Here is a 24,455-nt window from a genome sequence, read left to right as displayed (position 1 = left end):
TACCGAAAAAATGTTTAAAATCGTCTATAAATAATAAGCATATCACAAAGTTAACCTTAAAAATGTCTATGCTGGTAACAGAATCATCACAAAGTTAACGGAAACTCAGTTGTAATCACTGTCACTTTCGATAATTATCCGACGGCGCTTGGCAGGTTTTCAATCAGAGTGATCAGTAGGTTGAGAAGGGCCTGCCCCATGATAGACGTTCATAGTTCCGATTTGAATGTGCTGAGTGCAGTTTGGATATGGCTGGGCTAAAGAGAGAAAATGATTCAGCAGTGTTTGTGAAACTGAAGTGACTTCTCCAGTCCTGCCGGTATTTTCGCCTTCGTAATGTGTTGACGAACGTGAGTCTTGAGAGGTTTGTGTGGGCGGATGTCCATAAAACGCTTCTTGCAAAAGCCTGGACCATTGCCGTTGTTTGAGAAATATAGTGACTGAAGCTCCTCTCGTCTTTGTGCTTCGTTATCGCACAAATCTGTTTAGTATCGACTCCATGTTGATATAAAGCTGTTATTGTTGAGGCACGAATGCAGTGATCGTGTATCTCTCTGACAACTCAGCTCTTCAAGAAATATTTTCCATGAGCTTAGCAATAGTGTTTTTGCCAAACGGTTCATTTCGAGACCATCTTGATTCAGCTTTCTTGAAGTGGTGGTTAGGAGTCTGAAAGAGAGCCTGGCAGCTTGGATGAAGACAACTAATGTAGAATTCGAATGAACCCACCGGACCGAGTTCTCGTACATATGTACATCAGAATAAGTTTGGTCCTTTTGCTTCGACCCTCCTTGATAGTTTTTGTTTGTTCTGTCTGTATTTCTGTCACATATCGGGCTCCAGAGTTGTCTGTTTTTATTCTGAATGATTGCTTAGAGAGCTCTCGCCAGCCCTCTCTTCCGCGGCGACCAAAATGAAAACAAAGTGAAAACCACACAAACTGTGGAAGTCGCTTGGGATCTGCCCAAGAATTATTTGAGTCAAGACCTTCAGAAAAGTAACCACAAAGCTTCAGCATATCTCCAGCTACTATCCCAGATTTGTGCGTGGGTTTAGGATTCATCTCTTTTGTATAAAGCTTGCACTTGGCTTCAAACATTTTGTTCGCTGAAAGAAATTCGCTGTCTTGCATAATGTTCATACTCCTGCTTATCGGAGCTGAAGTCAATTGTCGGTGGATCGCAGCTCAAATACCAGTTAGAGTACTTGGTGTTAGCGGTTGGCCTTTTTCCGATTTAACTTCAGCGTAGAATTTATGCAGTAATTCGTTTAGCTCAACCGGTGTTACACAATTAATTAAAGTCAACTTTCAGCTTTCGTTTGTCGCACCATTTCTTGAATTTCTTGACCCCCCACACAGTGGCTCTCTTTGTATTTTCCACCTGATGTTTTGCTTCTAATTTGTCCAAATCTTCTAGCCCTAAATCTGAGTTTTGACTGCTAATTTCTTCCATTACCTTCAGTTTTCGCTCGAAGACGATTCCACGACTGAAAAAACTGCAGTTAAAAACCGGAGTTTCACAAATGAATGGTTTTCCCTCGTCAACACTAGGCTTACTCTAATTGGTTAAAATCCATCGGATGATGAAGCAAGAACCAATCAGCTGTAGGGCTGATAATGCATTAGCAGCCTGCTGTCAGTCTTTTGCGGCCCGCTGAGCGTGTGTTTTGAAGAGGCCGATTTTCTATTTGGCCACGTATATTGATAATAATGGGTGATAAAGTGAAATTAACAATTCATTCAACCTACAAAACGATCACAGGATTGGCATGCATCTTTCGAGAAGACTTACACAAGCTTACCTTCAAATGCTTAGGCGATGTCTTTGTCGAAGAGCTGTGTTAACTTTTGATTTATTTCCTCAGAACTTATTAGTGTTATATTTTCCACGTTTATTTCCTCATTCATCTTTGAACAAGAATTCCTGTCAACACCCCACAAAGCAACTTCTAGAAAATGGTGCCTATTTTCTAAGCGTGCAAACAAACCCTCCAGCCACGCTGGCCCCTGATTGGCCCATTTTTGAAAGGCGTTAACTGATTGGCTAAAGTTGGCTATGGGTTCCCACCAAAAAATGGTGTCAGCACAGTGATTCTGAGCCCACTGTGTTATTAGGACAGGATATATCTTTCACAAAAGGCAATATGGCGGATATGGCAGCAAACTATATGGAAAGTAGCGAAAAAAGTCATCCAATTTGGACAAGAAGTAGCATCACATAGTGCTCCTGAAGTGATAAGTCATATCGTCATGTTCACTGCCCTTGTTCAAGCTGCAATGGACAAGCAGTGGATAGAGGTACCGAACTTAGGCACTGGAAAGAAAACCAAATTGTTTCCAAAACTCGGTCCATATTGGATATGTTTCGCGAACCTCTACCTGGATGTAGTTTCAACCCTACTGAAGATTGCCTCTCAGATGAGAAAACCCAGATCGATGAACATATTGAAGGTATGCAATTTGACAACAGCAATAATGGTACCGATGAGGAGGACGATGAAAGCTGTACCAGCTTGCCGAGAGCAAGAATTCAGCAACATGCTTCTGACAAACCTGAAGAAAGGGAGCCCAACCCTTTGAGGAAATTAGTGGTTAATCCCGTTGTAGACACTCTTATAATTGTCAAGGAAAGTGGATCGTCTTGCCAAACGTTTGAGGACATTTTGAATTATGGCAAAACTCTTTTATTAGCCAGCCATAATAGAGAAAATATAGATCGTGAAATTTTGCTCACATTGTGGCCAAGAAACTGGAACTCAGTGCAGACTCTATTAAGGGAAGAGGGATACGAAGATGCTAAATTACTGTTTATTTGCATCTGTCGAAATGAAAAGGAGCAAACAAGAAATGGAAAAACTAGTAAGAAATTTGTTTACAATGGAAAATACAGCGTCCTGGAGAATAAGGATGACTTGTGCATTTATTGCAAAAAGAAAAGGCTATCTAAAATACTACTACCTAGGCGTCAGCACAAAAGTGAAGAATTGGTTTAAAAGTGTTGATATGTGTAGAAAAATGTCCCATTGGAACGCACGTGATAACTGGCTTGGTTGCCAAAGCAGCAATCCAGAAAAATGTGAATTCTGGGATGGTGAGCGATGGACTGAACTGCAGTGGTTCTGGGACCCTAACAGCACTTGGACTTTGCCAGCACTCTGTCATCATTGTGGATTACCAGTTTCATATGATCAGTTGATCAATTCTTCCAATGGCATAGATGGAAGTAAAGATGTAGAATACCAAAACGGCTTTGTACAGTACACGGTAGAAGTTGAAAATTTAATATCTACAACCGACTGTAATACGTTTAACCATTGGCAGAAGACATTTGATGATGATAATATATAAGTTGCCACTTCAGAACATATTAATTTTACAAATTGCACTAATCTGTTTTGTGTTCTCAGGGATTTGCCAGTTCAGCTGAAATTGCCCGTGTGCAATCAGAAAAGGAACATCAAACTCGAAGACAATTTCTACTGGGTGCAATGTCAAAGTTCAAATCACTGTCACTGAGTGAGAGGGTCAAAATTGCAGACACACTGGGTATTTCTGTGAGAGAGTTGCCTTTGTTTCAAGTAAAGCCTTCCTGTCTGACGTTGGATATCAGGGATCAGTTGTCTACAAATGAGAGAATGTTATAGCAGACATCAATGGCCATGAGATGATGTTACTGATATGCAACTTTTTGTCTATCAGATGTGAAGGAACGGAACGTGCAATACTGTTGGCAGTTGGGCCAAGTTACCCTCCTCTTACTACAGAGGACGGAAGTCAAGCAAGTGATTTCTGGAGTGGATTTATTAAAGTCAGGGCTGAACCAGGTTCTGAGCAGTTGTTATTCCCACTTGACTGTGTCAAGAGAAAGGTTATACTCTACAACTGTGATGATGGTGTAAATTCTGTTGCTGACTACCAGAGGCAAGCAAGACAGCTGTCATACACCATCATTGTTGCAGTTCATATTGAGTGCAGAGATATGCTGTCTATTCAAGGGGAACATTTGCATAATATTTGGTTTGGCCATGTCCAAAGTATTGACCACTGTCAAAGAACAGTTGATGTATTTTTCTTTGTTGAAAGTAGCAGGCACAAGAATCTGTATGTTAGGGAGACACAAGGGAGGCGTGGTAGAAACACTGTTTCTTGGCACACACAGTGTTTTCTGGACTTAATGCAATGACGTTAGGTTACCAAATCCTCATATATGGTTATTTAGTTATGGGCATCTTCAAGTTTGAAAATAACTAATCAGGAGGATCTTTGTGTCTCATTAGTAGTGACTGTCATGACAGAATCATGAGCATGTGGAACGTGATAATGAGCCATTCACAAAACAAATTTCATAGACCTCGTCTTTTGGGGTATATCCTTATAAATTTCATTATAAATTCACTATGCCTAGTTCTTTCTTTTTACGGAATAAACACATGCCATAATGAAACATTTATAATTATAATTTAATGTATAATACAAGTCAACACCACGTGTGTCTGAATTTTTTTACTTCTGTTTTTCCTCTCTCTTGTACTGCATAAATGCACCTCTAATACCCTTGTACCAATAGCTTCATATCAAATAACTGAAGCCGGTTAGCAACTGTTCCAAATCCAAGATTTGGGAAATAATGTCCAAATACATAACTAAGGGGAAAATTGGAATTAGTTTTTGACTTTCCCGATCTGTTTTCAAAACAGTAACTTTGACCTTTTCGGGAACTAAAAATTCCCGATTTTGTTGAGCTAGCTATGTCCCAATTCTCTCCTAGATTTGGGTAAATCTGATAATTTTCCAAAACCGTTTTCCCAATATTTTCCCATTTCTGGAAAATCATGTCCCAAATAGAAATAAATATGGGATAAAGTTGAATGGTCTTAAGATTTCCCAACCTTTTCCCAAAATAGCAATTTTTACTTTTTCTCATCAAAAAAATTCCCAATTTTTTGTTCAATATTTTCCCAGAGAAGGAAAATCATGTTCCATTTATTTTCCAAAATTGGGTAAAATCCCATAATTTTCCCAAAGTTGAGTTGTGAAAAGATAGTTTATTTTTTTTCCCAAAAAAATCCCTAATTGTGAAGTAAAAGCTGGTTGGTACAAGTTTAAAAAATTTTTCCAAATTTGGGAAATTGTTTCCCAGTTTTATCCCAATATTTTCCCAAATTTGGAAAAATTTACAGAAATTTCCCAATTTGGGAATCCAAAATTTTTCCTGTGAGTTCACAACGCCATAATCAGAAAGAACACCCAAGAAAAACAAACTCAACTAGATATGGATGGAAAACATATATAGTATAGAATCAAAAATATCAAACCTGTTTCCTTGCTGGGGTCTCCTTTATAACTACCCTCTTCTTCGTCATTACTAGAGTCCTCGCCAAGTACTGCCAGCACATCGCCAGACTGGTCAGAAAGATCTACAGCTGATGAACTGCCACTACTGCTACTTTCACTACTTTTGACTTTCCTTTCAGAGTCTGGTTGCAATTGCCAGGCTGGTCAGACAGACCATTGTAACAAAGGCATTCTAGTTGGTGGATTACAGAACAAACACCTTCTCTTGACAAGGCAAGAAATGGAACTTATCGAAAAGGCTGTGGCTAATTTGGAAGATGATGATTACATTTCAGAAGTTGCACTCCCCTTCAAGAGCCTTTTAAATCTATGGCAAGGGACCAAAAATGAAGCACTGCTCTATTGTAGTAGAGAGTGCATCCTCCTTGATTTGGAAAGTGACCAACAAGTAGCAATTGTGGAAAGGTTTCTTTGTGTTGAAATTGATGAGTATTGAAAATGTAGTGTTGTACTACATCATGAATGGAGAATAAGACTATGGACAATGGACTATGGAAAACTTCATATACACTACAAAAACAAAAGGCTAGGCAATGATGAAAACCAGCAGGGGTAGCTAACATTTTGGTTAGGCAAGGATTGTTTATCGTTTTACCCTGGCTTGGTTTGTTCTAGGCAAGGCTATTTTGTTCCAGGCAAGGCTTTGATTTGTAAGTGAGCATGCACATTTTGCTAATTCAACATGTCGTCCACGGGATTGTTGATGTTTGTAACCTCTGTACTTAGAAACAGAGCAGAAATGTCAACAACGTGAAATAAAGTACCAGATAAACGAGGAATCGAGGAAGAAAGAGCGTTTCATTAGTGCCGGAACTGCCAAAGGAAAAAACTGTTGTTGAAGTTGTATTTTTAGCGTCTTCTACACTGATGTTTTCTCTTCAGCTTTTTGAACATTATCCATAGAAAATGGAATTGTTTCCTCTGCCCAAAGGTCCATTAATTTTGTTTGGCATGAAGTACCCTAGCTCATTAACCTGTAATTTAGATACGGATATATGAGTGTATAGTATAGTTGTTTAAGCGTATTCATAGAGACATAGTATCTAAGTTTTTATAAAATTCCAATGTTTTTTGTTATTTTGTTGTTAATGTACTGGAGCTGGGCATCCCATCTTAGACAATCATCGATAAAGACGCCCAGGTATTTGATTTGAGATTTTTGTTCTATGTCACACGCCAAATCTTGAACATCAACTTTCTTCCTTGGCGAAGTTTTTAACATATAATGGGTCTTCTTGAAGTTAATTGTTAGCTTATTTGCTGCACAGTATTTTCAAACATTTCTAAGTTCTTCATTTATAACTCTTTGTAATTGCTCTGGGTGGTTTGATGAATAGAAAATATTTGTGTCCTTAGCAAAAAGTCACATTACCAGAAATCCGAGTCATTTCGTTCACGCGATACTTTATGCCTGCGGTTTTGTCCAATATCTACAGAGCATGCTTGGTGGTGTCAGATTGCCAAAACAAAATGGCGCGCTCAGAGAGATCGAAGCAAATAGATTACGCTGCGCTTAATAACCTTTCGTCAGTGGATCTACAGCCTGTGATTAAACGAAAAAGGAAGTTTAAACCGGGAGCATAGTTGTATGAAGTAGAGAGACTTATAAGCAAGTGAAAATCAGCGAATGAGGTGGGTATAAACTGGAGTTCAAGGCTTAGCTGAAATCAGTACTAAAGTGAATTTATTTAATTCCAATCTAATACAGGGAGATGAGTACCTTGTCAAATGGAAAAACTGGCCCGTTGGGACATGTTCTTGGGAGCCTGCGGCTCACTTGTCTGATGAGTTAATCAGGTTAAATAAAATTGTGAAAGTTGGCGTTTAAAATACTGCAGAATGTTGCCCTGATACCCTTAATAATTGGTTATTAAACACATATTGAATAATTTTTTTGATTGGTTTTTCTTTCACCTAAATCTCGCAGGGGTTTTCCAAATCCAAAGATCAGCACTGAAAGGCTAGAAGCTGCAGCTGTTGTTTTCATTGAGGCAATTTTAGGTGTTCTTTAATGCAAGGCTGTGGAAGCCACGTATTCAACTGAAATTATTATTGATCATGACATTATAAGACATGTATTTAGCGGTCGGGGAAGATTATCAGGTGATGGGTATCCATGCTTTATGAAAAAGATGATTTTAGTAGGTTTTGCCTCCCCCAATTCTGGCATTATTATCTAAACCAGGTTGGCGAAGGGGTTGTTGTAAATTTTCCAATAAAATTAAAATCAGCGCTCAAAATGTCCAAGAAACGTTTCATTGTGTCAAATGGTGAGATTACACAGGCACCAATGTCGCCAATGGAAAAGGTTGCTTTCACTGTTAATAGAAAGGCATGCAACCGATTTAGTATCTAAAGCAGATAGAAAAAAACATTCCAATATATCTGTCAGTTCCGAATAATTTAGAAGATAGTTAAGATCATGTACATCTTCCATTTAATGTAATGATATCCCATTGATTCCTAGGAATTTTTAAGAAAACCTTATTTCTCAGCGGTAAATGACATTTTTTACCACAGGCTGGAGCAAATTGTGCATAGGTAAATCCTCTGAGGAGTACTGCAATGTGAAAGGGGATTGGTTCTTGCTACAACCCATGTTGCTTTTGTTCTTGTTTGTTTTCGCAGGGGTCAATGGGTTAACACAAACATGTAGCCTTGTGTTATATTGTTTTTGGAAATATCAATAAATGTGATTACATACACTTTCTTCCCTTTTTTTCTGTAAGGTATCTGTGTGTTTGCGGGTGGGGGTTGGGGTGGTGGTTTTTGATGAACACATATGCAGTGCTAAAGTTTGGACTAGGCTCTGCGTATTGAAATCATCAGGTATAAATTATCTTTACCCTTTGTATACATATCTGTTTATTAAACTACATAAGTGCTTCATATTCGTGAACACAGCTGGCTTCTGTTAATTAGAGGTGTCATATTTAAAGTTCATACATAACAAATTTTTAATTGGTGAGGTCATATTCAGGATGTGCTTGCAGCAGCTAGTGTCAGATTTCTAAAAGAGAAAGAGAATTTATATATTGATGTTCAAGGCCTAGTTGTGAACATATTTAAATTATTATGTGACTCTTATCTTCAAGTGAAGTTCATCCAGAATGACATGATCCAATTCAATATTAAAAAGGGGCTGGTTTATGACAGAGAATTTCTTTAACCCTTTTCCATCCAGGGGGGTAGTAATTAATTTGTTTGAAAAACAGCATACAATCTTCATTTGGTTGCAACTCTGATTATATTTTACCAAATTCCAATTGCTATATATCAAATTAAATGTCGAGCATATGTCTTTCTAAAAATCGGAAAGATGAGAATGTCAGAGTTACAATGAACTGGTCACATGACCTGCAAATTAGCATAATTTGCTTTAAAAAATGATTAAAATTTGGCACTTTACTATAAATTGAGCTCGCACACCAAAAACAACTCCAACAGCAGCCAATGAGTAGTTTGCATTAAGCTAACATGTTATTTAGAAAAAATAACTGACATGACTTGAATAAAATGCAGTACAATTGCTGCGACATGCCTTAAAAGTAATTGATTCCTTGTACGCAAGGCAGTTTTAGGCAAAGTCACATCTCAAATAGCTAATGTTCTTAGCAGCTTCAATTTCATGGCTATTGTCTTCTTTGTCTGGGTCTACCTCGACCTAAAAGCCTACCAGCTCCTTGTGGGTTTAGTCTTGGAGCACCTAGGCTACATTCCTCGTCATTAAAGAGATACTGATCCGTAGTATGATATTTCTCAAAGCAAGGGGCGGGGCACATGTAAGTGTCACACAATCCACATTTGTATGGTGTTAACACTCTCTGAATATGCACCTTGCATGCACATCTCTTCTTTGTTTTGACAGGAAAGTGACCCAAGTTAAGATTCCTGCGAAATATTGGGTCAGCTGGAACTTGCTGTGAATCACGCCTGTAGGTTCTGCCCCCATGGAGTCCCTGGATTATGTCAAGTCGAAATTGCATCATTCATGTATCCTTGCCATTAATGCAGCAATGTAAAACATATCCATTAAGAACTGATACCTCCAGTAGATGGTAAAACAGTTTCAAGTACCAAGTCCACCCTTTTATCAGTCTAGCATATGCCGTGGTTCTCTGGTCGGCCAAATCGACCCCACCCATATGTGAGTTGTATTCCCGTATCGGTACAGGACACTGAAACTCCTTTCTTTGCCACACATTTGCCTCCCTAATAGCTCTTTTGACAGAAACTGTGTCTACTGATGCTGGCAGTGTCGTTAAAAGAGTTACTGGCTTCCGGTCTTTCCATGTAACACATGTTACAGTCCCTTTTTGCCTAGAAATAGCCTCTCCACGCTTCAACTGTTTAACTTTATCTGAATTTGTTTTTGTGACATCTCTTGGCAAGCCAATCCTGTCACCCCTACATGTTCCACAAGCTTGGACTCCATTGTTGAATAATTTCTCAAATAGTCCAACAGATGAATAATAATTGTCCATAAAAATGTTGTAGCCAAATCCATAGTATGGTTCAAGCAACCTTAGGACGACACGTTCCGCTAAGCCTTTAGAGTCTGCGGCATTCTCTTTTCCAGTGTAAACTATAATGTCCAAGACATAACCAGTGGCAGAGTCCGCTAGAGTAAACTATTTTAGCCCAAACCTGGCAGGTTTATCCTTCATAAATTGTCTCCAAGAAAGACGACCTTTGAATTTAATCAACGTTTTGTCAACAGACAAGTTACGACTTGGTGAATAGACATTTTGAAATCGGCCAATAACACGGTGTAAAAATGAGCGTATCTTGCCCAGCTTATCATAGCCTTCCTCGCCTCTACCAGCAAGTGTTGTGTTATCAACAAAATGTAAGTATCTCAGTGTTTGAGTAAATCTGATCCTTGGGAAAGTTTTCTGGAAAAATGGTGTCAAAAAAATCTCGTCTGTTGACCAATAACTGACAAGTGTTGACTTGTTTACAAGTCCCATAGCCAAATTCAAGGCAAGAAATGTTTTAAGCTCATCTTTGGTCACATCATGCCATTAGGTATGGTGTTTGTCAGGGTTTTTTTGCACGTTCTTGGGCAGCATAAAGGTTGGTTTGTACTGTCATGAGCTCAAGGACATTATCATTGATAAAATGATGGAACAAATCAACTGGTCGCTCATTACCTGGCGTTAGTCATTTGGGCCCAGTCGGCTCGTTAAAAGGAAGCTCATCGTGACGAATTATGTCTTCTTACCAATCATTTTGAGCAGCGGGAGCAGGTACCGGTAGTCTTCGATGACAAGCTGGATGTGGTTCTGAAGTATCCTGTTCAGAATCTTCGGACTCTTCACTTTGACTTTCCTCCGAATCCATCTGGTAGAAGTCAGAGTCCACTTCTTCATCAGAGTCTCTGTCTAGATAGTTGATTCCACAAGCTACGGCTCTCAAAGGCATGTCATCATTGTCTACAAACACTAAATCAACGTTCTCCGGACGAAAATTTCCTCCTCCCTCGCTGCCACAACTTGCCGCCATATTGGAACAGCTGATTTTTGAGCTCCCGCGAAAATCCAAAAAGTTTTTTGCGATTTTAGTCAATGAAAATAGCGAAAACCCAGTTCAAAACGATCAAAATTGCACTGAAAACATCGAAAAACACATTTTTCTAGAGGTAAACATTTTTCTAGAGATAAATTGAGTTTAATGAGCACTCTGCGGCTTAAATCTTTCCAGCGGTATTTATCGTCACATATGTGTGACGTTGGATGGAAAAGGGTTAAGGGGAGCATGGATTTAATATGAGCCAGGGTCCTTTTCATTTCCACAGATTGGTAGTGCTCAATGGACTTTGAGGTGTCCCATCTATCCAGTTTGTGTATCAGGCACCAAAGACAAGCACGAGTAGATGTGGCACCACTAAGACCCATAACCATGAGGAGAAATTTGTAATCTCCTCCCAGAAACATTTCAATTTTCACTTTTTTCCCATCAACCTCAATGAAGCCAGTTTCCAAGACAGTGTTGATTTTTTATTGATGGTTGATGAGAAAGATTGTTTCAGGGTTTCATACTTCTCTGGACCGTTGACAATTGTAATAGTTCTGTTGGCTTTTGAGGACATTACTTTTTTTTCCAGTTTGAAGTAGGCAGAAAGACAGGATCATAAAGTTAGTACTTCTGGACATTTTTGCCCCATCACCACTTATCTTAACCTTGATTGGTTCCGTCATATCATGTGATGGATCTGTTTGTAGAAGCTCTCTGACATGGCTTTTCAGTGTTTCCGTGAAGGAGATCTGAGCGCCTGGATACTGTCCAGCAACAGGTTCAGTGCTGCAGATGTTGTTCAGTTGATTTCGTTTTTCCTCAATTAAATATGACTTCAGTAGGTCATCGCAGATCATAGTTAACTCATGATAAAGTTCATCACTGGCACAGAATTTGTCTAGTAAATATAGAACTTGTTCCAATTTGTCATCTTCTTCTTTCTCTGTATTGGCTGTGGAGGAGTATTCTTTGTCCAATTCAATTGTGTATTGATTTCCCTGATTGGTATCCACACCCTTAAGGCAATTCAGTTCAAACCCATATGATTTTACAAACCATAATTTCACTTTTGCTCTACTTTTACGTTCTTCTAGTTTCCTGGATCTTTTCCTTGGACCAAGGTCACCCAATTTCTTCCCTGTGCATCCCACCTCTCCTAGTCTCCCCTCCAGGTTTTCAATGTGGTTAATCAATGCTTGATTTTTCTCTTTTAACTTGGCTATTTCTTCATCTTTTTCCTTCAGGTACGTATCCTTTTCTTTCAATGCTTCATTCTTGTCTGTCACCAGCTGTTTCTTTTTCCCTTCCAGGTCCACAACCATTCTTTTTTACTCTTCAATCTCCTGTCTTGTGCACATAAGTTCATCTTCAATTCCCTCCATTGAGACAAGCTCATGCTCAAAAATGTTGACTTTCAGAGTTTTCTGATCAAGTTGATTCCGTTCTCTGCTATTCTTGGCATTTCTGTACTTGGCTTTTACAGTTCCTGCCTTTTTGGCCAAGTTGCTACTGATGTGTTGCCCTGATGCGTGGTGGATTTGGGCAGTGACCAAGGATCAGTTCATTAACTAGACTGATGTAATCAGGGGTAGTCGCTTCAGGATCGCTTTTGTCAACTTTCCCTTGCCATTCTTTTAGAAGGTAATAAGAGATCTCAATTGACAAGGCTATCTGAGATTCGTCAACATCCTGCCGGCTACATTAATTTTTTGCAGGGCTACTTATTCGAAGTTTAGCATCAACTTTTCTTTGCTCACGTTTGCTGAATAAATCAGACATGGTTGAACCTAAATATTCAGTAAAGAAAGGAGTTGCAGCTATTATAGCACTGTCATAATATTTCAATTTTCATTGCAAAATGGAATATGTACACCCCCACTTCCAGTTTTGGGACTGGTTAAAAATTCGATCAAAAATTCTTTGTTTATTGAGTCAACAGTCAACTGCGGTGCTCATGAACAACGTACTTACACCTGAAAAGGCCTGGTTACATTTTACAAAATGGCTGTCAAAACAACGAAGGAAAACGAGGTAAAAACGTCTCTCATATCGTCCATCTCGTTGTGTGGTTATGGCTCTATTCTCATCACTGCATCTTGGGGAAATAAATGCAAATATTGCCTTTTAAAGCGGCTCATTTGTCCAAACTTGCCGATCGATTTACGGGATTTTTTGGCCAGTTTCTGAAGCTTTATATTCAGACGAAGATGTCGAGAGTAGTGGAACATGAGTTCAAGCAAGATTTGAGCTCCAAAGTAGAGCTTTGGGTGAGTAATATTTCAAGACATTTGAGAAGATATGAGACATCTGGGGTCTTTTTTAGGGTAAACTTTGTCTCTTAATTTGTCCGAACTTTCATTTCGAAAACGATCCAGCCAAAAACATTTTTTGAAGCCTTATGAAGTTCACTTGCATTTAGGAGCGGTGCGAAATGATTATCTTTGCTTATCATTCAGTTATATCGAAATTTGATTTTCCTCCCATACAAACCTGTGTAATTTTCGTCCGCCATCTTTAAACACTGTTCTGGATGAAATATGATCGATGACTCGAATTTCTGGTAATGGCAAGAATCCAAGAGTTCACAGGCATGGCATAATCAAATAACAAAACACATGCAAAGCGGGGCCACAACTGAAAAGACCGAATTCAACCCGGCCAAGAGTAATAAAAGAAAATGAATTAAATAATTTCTCTTGGCTAACACCGAAGGACACCAAAGATAAATTTGGCCGCAAGAGAAATTATTCGGCTTCAACCGGGCACAAAAAATTATTTCTCATGGCCACAAATGATAATAAAAAATACAGGGAAAAAGTCCACAATAGAAAATTACCCGGCCGCAAGCAAATACGTAAACAATTTTTTTTGGGCCGTCACTGAGAAAAAGACAGGAATGATGAATTACGGCAACAATACAAATTTATACTCAGCCTCAACCGAGCACATCAAATAATTTCTCTCAGCCACAACCAAGTGTAAAAGACAGGCAAATTAAAACACGTCCACGATAGAGATTACCCAACCACAACCTCTCGGTTACCACCGAGTGGAAGACAAGAAAGATGAAATACGGTTACAATGAAAATTTATACTAAACCTAAACTGAGCACCTAACGAAAGTTCTTTTGGCCACAACCGATTAAATGGAATTATGAGGCTTAAAACAAGCATCCAAAAGAAATTAAACAAACCACGAATCAAATTTTAATGGCCGGCAACAGGCTGAACAAGAGGAATTTAAAGTTTGCTGGTCCCTCAACCTGCCTGAGGCTATGCAGACCACTACACCGTTGGCTGGGTTTTTCTCAACACCTTTAGTGGCAGGGACAGCAGCAGGCGTGGGCAGGGCCTCTGAAATATCTACCGGCAGAACGATTAATGAAAGCTGGTGGTTGTTCATCGGCCATAATAGAATTCTAACTTGAAGACGTCACATAAACTTATGAATTTAAGAAATTATGGGACTTGTTAGTATATTCGGAAAGAGCATGATAGAAATGCCTACTTGCCAAAAATCAGCATCTTGCAATTTGGGGGCAAGGTGTTAGCTCTGTTATGCCTGATGACTCCATACAAATCCTTCTAATTTTGTCTCAGTTCTTAACGTTTGGAACTGACAAAATATAAGGTGGCTTACTACAGTTTTCTGTAGTGAAAGAAAGCCTTCAATCAAACTTCAGAAAAACCTCAACAGGAATTTTCGTGGAGTTTTTTTTTAGTACAATAAATTCAATAGAGATAATTTTGAGTCAGAAATTCAATTTGGAATGCTCAAAAAGTGTTAAATCATGATAATAATAATAATAATTTATCAATTTATATAGTGCGTATTTACATGTGCTGATCAATAGCGCTTTACAATCATATGTTTAAAAGAAAACGAAAATACATTACGGTGAGAATACAATAAACTAAGTTACAAACTATAAAAATACTTCTTAAAAAGATAGGTTTTAAGTCGAGATTTAAAACTGTTACGTGATGTTGCTTGACAAAGCTCCAAAGGTAGCTCATTTGAGAATGATTAGGAGCTGCTGCTGAGAATGATCTTGCTCCCAATGTTGTAAGCATCTTTCCCTTGGGATGGTCCAATAAGGGCTTACCAGTAGACCTAAGATTATATAGTGAATTCGATTTTATACTAATAAGATCGCTAAGATAAGTTGGCACTAGGCCATAAATACATTTGAAAGTCAAAAGTAAAATCTTATAGTCAATACGCAAAGAAACTGGCAGCCAGTGCAGCTCATAAAGTGCCGGTGTAATGTGAGAAAACTTTCCAATGCCAAGAACAAGTCTTGCTGCTGCATATTGTACATGCTGTAATTTAGCGATCTGCACATTTGGTGACTCCATACAAATCCTTTAAGGTGGCTAACTACAGTTTTTTTAAAATACAAAAGAATGAGTCTTAGTGGGGGCCTGGAAACTACACCTTTTAGAGTTGTTTGGCTCTAAATCTAGCCATACAACCCCACTTCAAAATTTCAGGATTTGGAATGTGGGCAAAAATAAGTATTTACAGGGAAGAACACGAAATTCCATCAGGGAGAAATTTGGCAAATGAAAAATTTGGGAAATTTTGCCTGATTTGAAAATTCCTAAAAAAATTTCTGACAGATTTTCTTTAAGAAATGTTCACGTTTCCGTTTTAGTGTTTTCTGTCAACAGCAAAAATTTGAACATAGATTGTACGGCTAGATTTGGAGAAATTAAGGGAGAAAAAATAGTTATTGTGACCTAAGGTGAGAAGACCATTGCGCACGCTTGTCCCGGAAAAACCCGGGTTCCAGCGTGCGCGCCCCAACTGGTGAGTGCATGCTGCCTTCGTGTTCAAACATTTGGCGCAAAATCACAACTCTGCAAAGGCTTTAAGGCTGTTAAGGAACGGCAACCATAAGACAACACGTTTTTTCCAGTTATCAAGCCCAAACACAATCCATGGAATACCAGGAAATTTTTCCGAGAGCCGCCATTTTGTTTTTGTGCTTGCGGGATTTCCTCTGCTGGCTCGCATGATTTTGCTCGCGCGTGATGCTTTCGCGTGCCTTGGGCAGCGCGCTTGCATATCAAAGCTCAAACAGTACAAAAGCTGTAGTTAGCTACCTTAAAGGATTTGTATGGAGTCATCAGGGCATAACAGAGCTTGTATCTCGCCCCAAAGTTTTGGCAAGTAGGCATTTTTCATCATGCTCTTTCCGAATATACAAACAAATCCCATAATTTCAAAAATTCAAGTATTTGTGATGGCACCCTTTAGAACTCTAAGGCTCTTGAGATAGACGTTGCAGGAATCCAATTCTTTTGCGCTAAACTGGAAAGATTCGACTGTACACAGAAAGGTACTCCCAATGGAGATAACCAAATACATGCCTGAGGCACGAAAATTCCCCAACTGAAGGGGGAGGGTGAAATTCCGCTAGTTTCACTATTTGTGATATAATATCTACACTCCCCTTAAGCCTTGGCCATACATAGACAATATCACCCATCACTGTTGTACATAACTTCGAGGATGTCATATGATGTAGCTTCCAAGGCAGCTGTGGTAGCCGTGGGGATACGAAAACTGTTGTCAGCAAATTTGCTTAAATTAAGTGCTCCCTTTGCAAGTAAAAGCCTAGTCTCACTTGTTAATCTGCCCCAAGTAAGGAAGGAACCAGATTGAAAAGTAAATAAGCGCCCTGTTGTGGGAAATGGAGTATGGGACTCTAAGTAAGCCAACATAGCAGATAAAGGGCACAAATGGGAATTTGCCCTTCAATTACTATAGTCTTTTCCTAAAGGGATCTGTTGTGGAAACCTTAATCGGAACAGGTGAAGACTTAGGCATGAACACCAAGTCTGAAAATGTAAGGTGACGTTCAGAATTGAAGTGAGAATCGCGGGTAAGTTCCCCAATATGAAGAAAACCGAAAAAAGGCAAGTTTCATAGCTGCCCAAACCATTAACGAATCTTTGCTGGTGGTATATTTGACATTTCAGAAGTTGTAAAATAAATTTAATATATGCAATGCTATGGGTCTCCGAGTTTTGGAATTAACTCCCTGAGATCCATTTATTCCATGGAGAATGAGCTGTAGGCAAAGAAAAGCTAATAGGTTTAGATCATAGCTGTGACTGGAATGGTGATGCGTTATGGCTGATAAGTCATCTTTGATGGTACTGTGTTGAACCGAACCAGCCATGCAAATCGAAAAATTTATCAAGATATCCTCATTCATGGGAAAAGTGGGTGCAAGTCCTGTTTGGGAGAAAAAGGATAAAGTAGTCACATGTCAGAACTGTAGGTTTTCTAAGTGTTCTGTGAAAAAAAAGCGTTCTGTGAAAGGGCCATCCCTAGGTAAAATAGGGGGTCCTGCCATATGAGAAACCCTTCTTGAAGTTGTGGCAAGTACGTAATTTGTTCCCCCCAACTGTACTTGGCATGGATGAGGGTCCTGACTGGAAAAAAAACACGCTCTTCCTTTAGAAGTGAAGGGGCAACAGTAAACGTTTTAAGCCATAATTAGCTGTCTATGACTGACCACCTAATGGACTTGTTAGCAGCAGCCTTTGTTGAAACTTGACGTCATAAACACACAAGCAGCATAACAAATTAAAGACAGGTATTCTAATAATTCTGCGGCAAAAGTTGGGTGCTTTCTAATAATAACACCCATATCAGATGTAAAATCCAAGTTCCATTCCTCTATGTTAGTTATTGAAGTGACCTTGGTCTTATTTACCCTAATAACAGAGTTCTCAAGAGTCAGGGTGAGAGGCTGTAGCAAATTAAAGTTCTTTGGCAGTAATTTGGAAAGTTCCATAAACTCACCAAAGAGGATGTCCTTCACAAGCTTGGGTGGGAGTTCGTGTACTGAATCCAAAGTCTGCTGGAATACAGAGGAAATATTGTTGGTATCAGTTTCGCTTGCGCCGTCAGCAGCCAAAGAATTTAAGGTTTCCTGGACCATAGAACAAACATTGCCCTCACTTTCCACTTTTCTCCTTGGCACAACAGCCTCAGAAGACAAAGAACCAGTGAAGGCGTTCACAGCAGCTTGGTTGACTGCCTCTCGGACATCATTCTTTTGTCCAAAGAGTTGTGGCTTAGCAGGTCTTGGATTTGTTGCTGTAAGCTGTTGAAGTTGTTGCTGTAGTTCTGTGTTGTCACTGCCATTTTGAACAGGGGATGGGGTGTCAATAGATTGTGCATTTGGCCGGGCTGCTTGTAGCTGTTCGATAACCACAGAGCTCAGTTGACTGTACAAAGTATGGAGGTCTTTAACGAAAAGGCTGTCCAGGTTGCAGTCAGTTGGGATGTTGTCCGGTTTGCCAGCCACTACACATGGTGTCTGCCGTGAGGGTGGCATCAGAAAACTGAACTGAACCTGTTTGAGCTTCTCCCGCAAAAGGAAAGACACCGGAATTCAAACCTGGAACCTCCAAGGCAAGAGGTGAGAACTGATCCGCAATGCCACAGCAGAATTTGGAAGGAAAAAGTTTCCAAGCCAGAACATAATTTAAAAAGAAACCTTCAAGATATAGTGCGTTGGTAGTGAAGAAAAAACAGAGTGATAAAGCACATGGGAATGCAAGCTAAGGAACATAGTAGAGTGCCATATGATTGGTCAAATAAACAATAAAGTGTTCAAGGATTCAACTCATGTGACGTTGCAAGTGAAAATCACTGGACATCGGACAAAGCTCAAACAAAAGTTGCTGATTAACTAAAAGTTATTTCCTGTGATGAATAAATTATGATTCCCATCGGACCTCTGTCGTAATGTGCTTTAAATTTAAACTCTTGAAGTCAGTCTCCTGGTTGACCATACTGTCATAAACACATCCCTGTAAAACACAAGGTGATGGACCCCCTTAAGCAAGGCTTACAGCAGCAATTTCTCCACAAGACTGTAAGTATCCGTTCTGTACATTGTAGGTTGAATCCACAGGACTACCACTTGGAAACAGAAGAAACTAGGTGAGGTTTCATTTCCAGACCACTTAAGGTTGTCTTTGTGGGGCCTTCAGAAAAGTGATGGCCTCAACGCCATCGGCATCCTTTTCGATAAAAAAAATCTTGGACCCTTATACTGCGTTGCTTTTGTCAACCACGTAAACCAAAGTACATCCTTAGCAGCCACCACATTGTGTTTCTTACTAAATGAGGGGTTTTGTTGCCTTATTGACCATTTTCCCATAGTATTTCCTCTTCTTTATTGTTAGGCTTTTTGCTTTGTTGGGTAATTTTCCCCTGCCTTGTTCACACAGCTTTCTCATCTTTCCTTCCAACACCTTTTCTGAAGACGGGGACTCTGTATCCCTCGGGATAGACTTCAGACAACTTTGGCTTGTTAAAGGTCGAGCTAAAGCTGCCCGCATCACTGTTAAAGAGTCTGGCTCATAGTCTTGGCTGTTTTCTTTTCTCAACTCAGTCAGAGTTGTGAGAGTGCTTCGTTCAGTTCTGAGATGTGATAGCTTTATAACTGCTTGTCTTTTTCCCAACTTCTTGCCCACATTTCTAAAATTCATTTCCTGTAGTCTGTACTTCGTTTTGTGTTTTTGTTATCACTTTCGCTTGTCAAGAGTTCAATTGTTGCAAAAAAATACTTGGCAACAAATTTCAAGATAATGCACGGTTGCTATGCAACGGATTAACCAATCATTAACAGGTAATCATGCCTTTGTTTGATTTCCAAAAATGCCTTCATTGAGGAAAATGCTGCTCTACACCAATCTGTACTCAGTGAGTTTGTAAATATAAGAGGAGAAAATGTTCTACAATAAAAGTGCTTTGTTATCAATGTGTTGAGTAATAAAAGGTTAATTAGAGTTTGAGCCACATGCTTCTAAAGTGGTCATTTGGCTGCCCTCCATTTGTAAGCATTGACAAGGGTCCGATCAATAATACCAGAGAAGATCCTATGCATCCACTTTTTCGATTTCTTATTTAGACCATGCAGTGCAGAAAGCATGTCAGCTTTGTCTATCCCTCCCATATTTTCATTGTACTCTTACGCAGCAGTAGGACAATGAAACATTTTTGACCCAACTTTCTGGGTTCTTAATACAACTGAGGAACCTGATCCATGAAAATTCGAAACTAAAGGAACTGCTTAGTTATCTCCCCACTTTAATAATAATAATAATAATAATAATAATAATAATAATTTATATTTTTTATATAGGTATATCTATTTTATTGATTTACTCACGTGCTGTTTTAAGTGTCGCTTGGCTCACAGGTTACGCTACGCGCCCTGTGGTGCTTCCTCATACTGTGCACACAGATAGTTTTACTGCGCATAATAATAATAATAATAATCATCATCATCATAATTTTATTGAATAACGAATAATAAAATAAATTTTACAATCAACATGACTCTAAACGTATTGTACAAGTATGGTTTTATGCAATAAAATTCAATAACATAATTGGAAATCAATATTTAATGTGCATATTGCGCATTTTCTATGATTTCTTTGCTAGACTTCAGTCACTGCTGGGCCTACATGGGTTAGCTCTTGAGTGGTTTCAATCCTATCTGAGAGGTCGATTGCAACTTGTAGTACACAATGCCCTGATTTGACACATGGTAGTAATAGTCACCGCAAGACATGTTGCTATCTGCCTTCAAATAGAGGTATAAACCCTTTTTGGCTACTACAATTTGTACTGTAGGCATCAACGGCATTGTCTTTGAGATACACCATTAATGGAATAGATGTAAAAACGTTGTCAAAGAAAACCTAGTGGTGTCTGTGAAATAGATGCTGACCTTTCTAGAAACATTATACAACTTCATGTAGTTATTGTTCATAGCAGTAATCAAAGGTCAAAGATTTTTTAATGTGTGCTGTAAATCTTGACCCATTCACAAAAAAGATTCATTCTTCAACTCAATCATAACCTACTAAATTAAAGCGAAGAAGTATGAACCTGAATGCCAGGTGCACCTCTTATGAAGCTGCCATATTGAAGTGATTGAAACACCTTCGTTATGTATGGTGCAATTTTGTGTCCTAACTAGAGGAATACAAGGATGAAGCCCTTTGGACTTGGACGTTATGGTGGGTTGTTTCACCATCTCACATTTCCTTCTGATGGTTTTATCTTTTTCAATCAATGTTAAAAAAAGGAATATGCTTTGTGACTATTAAGTGAAAGCCCCAAATTTACATAAGACATTGAAATATTTCTTTGTTACGTTTAATTTGTATGCTGTGTAAAGTAACAGGCAAAGGTCAATTCTCAGGGTCAGAACTGGTTTGTCAAAGGTGACCTATGTTAAAGTATTTCAACTCAAAGTCCAAAACTATTGACTTAATCACCTCGCTAACCTGCAATGAGATAGGGCCAATTCTATATTGTTTTAATGAGTTATTGATCTCATACAAAATTTGCATAAGAACGTGAAATGCTAATTTCGTTTTGTGGTTCCATTTCTTCTGCAGTCTCAAGTTACGGTCAAAGGTTAATTTGTCTCCCTGCCAGGGTTTGCAGTCTTGAAAAGTCCTTGAATTTTAGGGGGAGCCCTTGAAAAGTCCTTGAATTTCTTTACAGGTCCTTGAAAAGGCCTTGAATTTTCTTACCTTCAAACGTAATGGAGTTGAAAGCAAACTTAGTGTGTTAGGACCACTCAAATATATAACTTGATCGATAAACACACACACACACACAGCTAGTTTATTCTGGCAACAACTGAAGTAGGGCTTTGGCATACTTCATGTAAGCCAACGTATACAACATGCTTGATGTAAGCATCATAGACCATAACACTGGATATACGATCTCCCCTTTTTACGAATGCTTACATGCAATAAATCATGAAAGGGAAAAAAACTATAATGATCCAATGTTCAAAGTTCTTAGGCCTCGGAATGTTCTTGGTAATTAACACATTGGATTAGTGGGTTAGTATAATAATAGTATAATGACAAAACAATGTCATAGTCAATGTCTGCGCATCCGTCTGATTGTCACGTAACAAAATCAGTCGAATAGGCTGGCCTATGCCGTAGTCTCCTTGATCTGGATGAATACACTCCAGGACTTTCTTGTGCCCTAGGAGTATCTTGCACCGCAGCTGTAGCCGGCGGCAGCCAGCGGCATTTCCTTCTATTGAGACATTTTCCTGCTAAGGGGTCCCCTCTTGTTCTGGAATGATTTGCAGTTGTGTAGAATGTTCAAATGGTTGGTCACCAGTGTTCCCAGCATTCATGAGTAATGTATCCCTCCAATCTTCACAACTCGCTGATGTGGTTCATCTCGCAATAATCGTAGAACTGTTAATCTCGATCACCATGTAGAAAATGGGTTGATGGGGTTGACCATTTACTTGACTTCTTCTGTCTTAGCAAGACGTAATCCCCCAGGATAAAATTGTGCTCCTTGATGTTTGCACCCTCGTGTTTCATTTTCTCTTTGCACTGTCCTTCTCATTGATTAACTCATCTTGTGTGCTTCTTTCTTTCCCTGGCATTGTATGGTCCAACTTGGTCCTGATAGATCTGCTTGTCATTGCATGATAGGGTGTAACACCAGTAGCAGGGTGTGGTGTATCCCTATAAACCATCAACATGTTTTGAACTGCAATGTTTCTGTCAAGTCCCTTCAACCCCTGCAAATGTGCAATTTACTCAGTTCTGTTGAGAGCTTGCATGAACCTCTCTACTTGCCCGTTAGCTCTGGGATGTAAGGGTGTGATTCCATGGTGTTGAAATCCTTCTTCTTCCGCAAAGTCAGAGAACTCCTTTGAGTTAAACGGCAGACCCTTGTCTGAATATACCTGTCTCGGTATACATGCTTTCATGACCCTTTATTACTGTAACTGTATTATTGCCTAATAGAGAAAAATACTAAATAAATGAAAGAGATGACAGGAACTTCGCAGGGAACAATCAATTGCCATTTACTGCATGATGTGTTACCTTTTAATGACATAACATCTTCATTCTCCACAACTGAGTACGACATAATGACAAAGTTTGTAAGCCTGGACATTCTGCGCCATCTCCACTGATCTTAACTTTTAGTTTTGCATCTGGTTCATCTTGGATATTTTGCAGATCATGATCATGATTACTATTATTAACATGATCATTAACATCATGAATATTGCTATTATAATATTGTGATCATTTCATATTATTATTATTATTATTATTATTATTATTATTATTATTATTATTATTATTATTATTATTACTTTATCATTGTGATAAATTATTATGATTGTTTACAGAACACTAAGCTTAAATACTTACCAGTTTCCTTATTGTGTTCTGAAGTTCACTCTCAAAGTCAAGTTGAGCCCCCCCCCCCCCCCCCACATGCTAATGCGAGTTCATGATAAGCTGCTTCCCCTATGCAAAATTTGTCTGTTAAGTAAACAATATCTTTAATTGTGTCTTGGTCTTCTTTGGCCAGTTTCCTTATTGTGTTCTGAAGTTCACTCTCAAAGTCAAGTTGAGCTCCTTCTGCTGTACCAGGGGTTCTTTGTATGTGGATCCGCTCATTTAGCTGGTTCTTGCTTTGTCTCAACAGGTCAGACCTAGGTAGACTCCCCCCCCCCCCCCCACATGATAATGTGAGTTCATGATAAGCTGCTTCCCCTATGCAAAATTTGTCTGTTAAGTAAACAATATCTTTAATTTTGTCTTGGTCTTCTTTGGGCAACTCTTTGAATGATTTAGGTCCTTGTCCATGTTGTGAGTCTTACCATTGTCATTTAGAAATTCCATAGAGCTTAGCCGAAGGCCAAAAGTCTCTGCGTGCCATAGAGCTATTTCAGGCTTAGTTTTAACTCTCGTACCTTCCTCTGCTGTTGTTTTTCTTGGACTTCAGTAAATTTCTTGCGCATGTTTTCTAATTTCTCAAGTTCATCCAATATTTCTACATACTGAGACAAATGGGCATTTTCCTCCTTCACCAGTTTTAAATCATGGTAGTTCATGGTTCATTTATTTTACACTATTTACATAACATTAACATTAAAAGAAAAGTATAGTTACAACAGAAGATTACGAGATAAAATAATTACAGTACAAATTATAAAATGTGTCTGGTGGTCAAAGTAGCAAAGGCTTTCTAGTTTACCACCACCTACTTTTAAGTAAACAAAGAAATCATCATACATCTCCTCTACTCTCTCTTCTGCTTTACATTGTAATTCCTGGGCTTGATTTATTTATTTCCAAAGTTAAACCACTAGCTCTTGTAGATCTTCATTATCGAGTAACAAATGTTCATTTTTCTCTTGCAATATTTTGTTTTGTTTCTTCTATTTTTTAAACTCCTCCTCGACCTCAGCAATGTTTCGCACTTCCTCCTCTTGTTAACCTTGCTTCCAAATGTTTCATATTTTTTGCCAGAAATTCCAACAAACTGGCTCTTCATTGTGGACGCGAGCCTCCTAAAGTGATTTTCAATTCTTTCGCAGTCTCTCCTTATCAAAATCCCAAACCTTTCACGAATCAGTGCATTTGGGATGTCAATAAACTTAACGTCTGGGAACGCTTTTTGCTCCTTAAACTCGTACTAGCTCTTTCCCTTCAGCTAAGATGTCTTTGTTATTAAAGAGAATGGTGT

The 24,455-nt window shown here is 38.9% G+C and overlaps 1 long non-coding RNA gene across 1 annotated transcript; it reads left to right on the top strand.

Annotated features, from left to right (window-relative positions):
* Positions 1-5,854: 5,854 nt before the first annotated feature.
* LOC146450458 (uncharacterized) lies at positions 5,855-7,598 on the top strand. The gene is made up of 2 exons (XR_014860327.1): positions 5,855-6,988; positions 7,065-7,598. It is a non-coding gene; the product is annotated as an uncharacterized LOC146450458 (long non-coding RNA).
* The last annotated feature ends 16,857 nt before the right edge of the window (positions 7,599-24,455 follow it).

This window comes from Pavona decussata, unplaced genomic scaffold (assembly GCF_977016875.1).
Source record: "Pavona decussata unplaced genomic scaffold, jaPavDecu1.1 SCAFFOLD_468, whole genome shotgun sequence".
Classification (NCBI taxonomy): Eukaryota; Metazoa; Cnidaria; class Anthozoa; order Scleractinia; family Agariciidae; genus Pavona; species Pavona decussata.
Note: the sequence above shows the minus strand (reverse complement) of the source record. Positions and strands in the feature narration are given on the sequence as shown.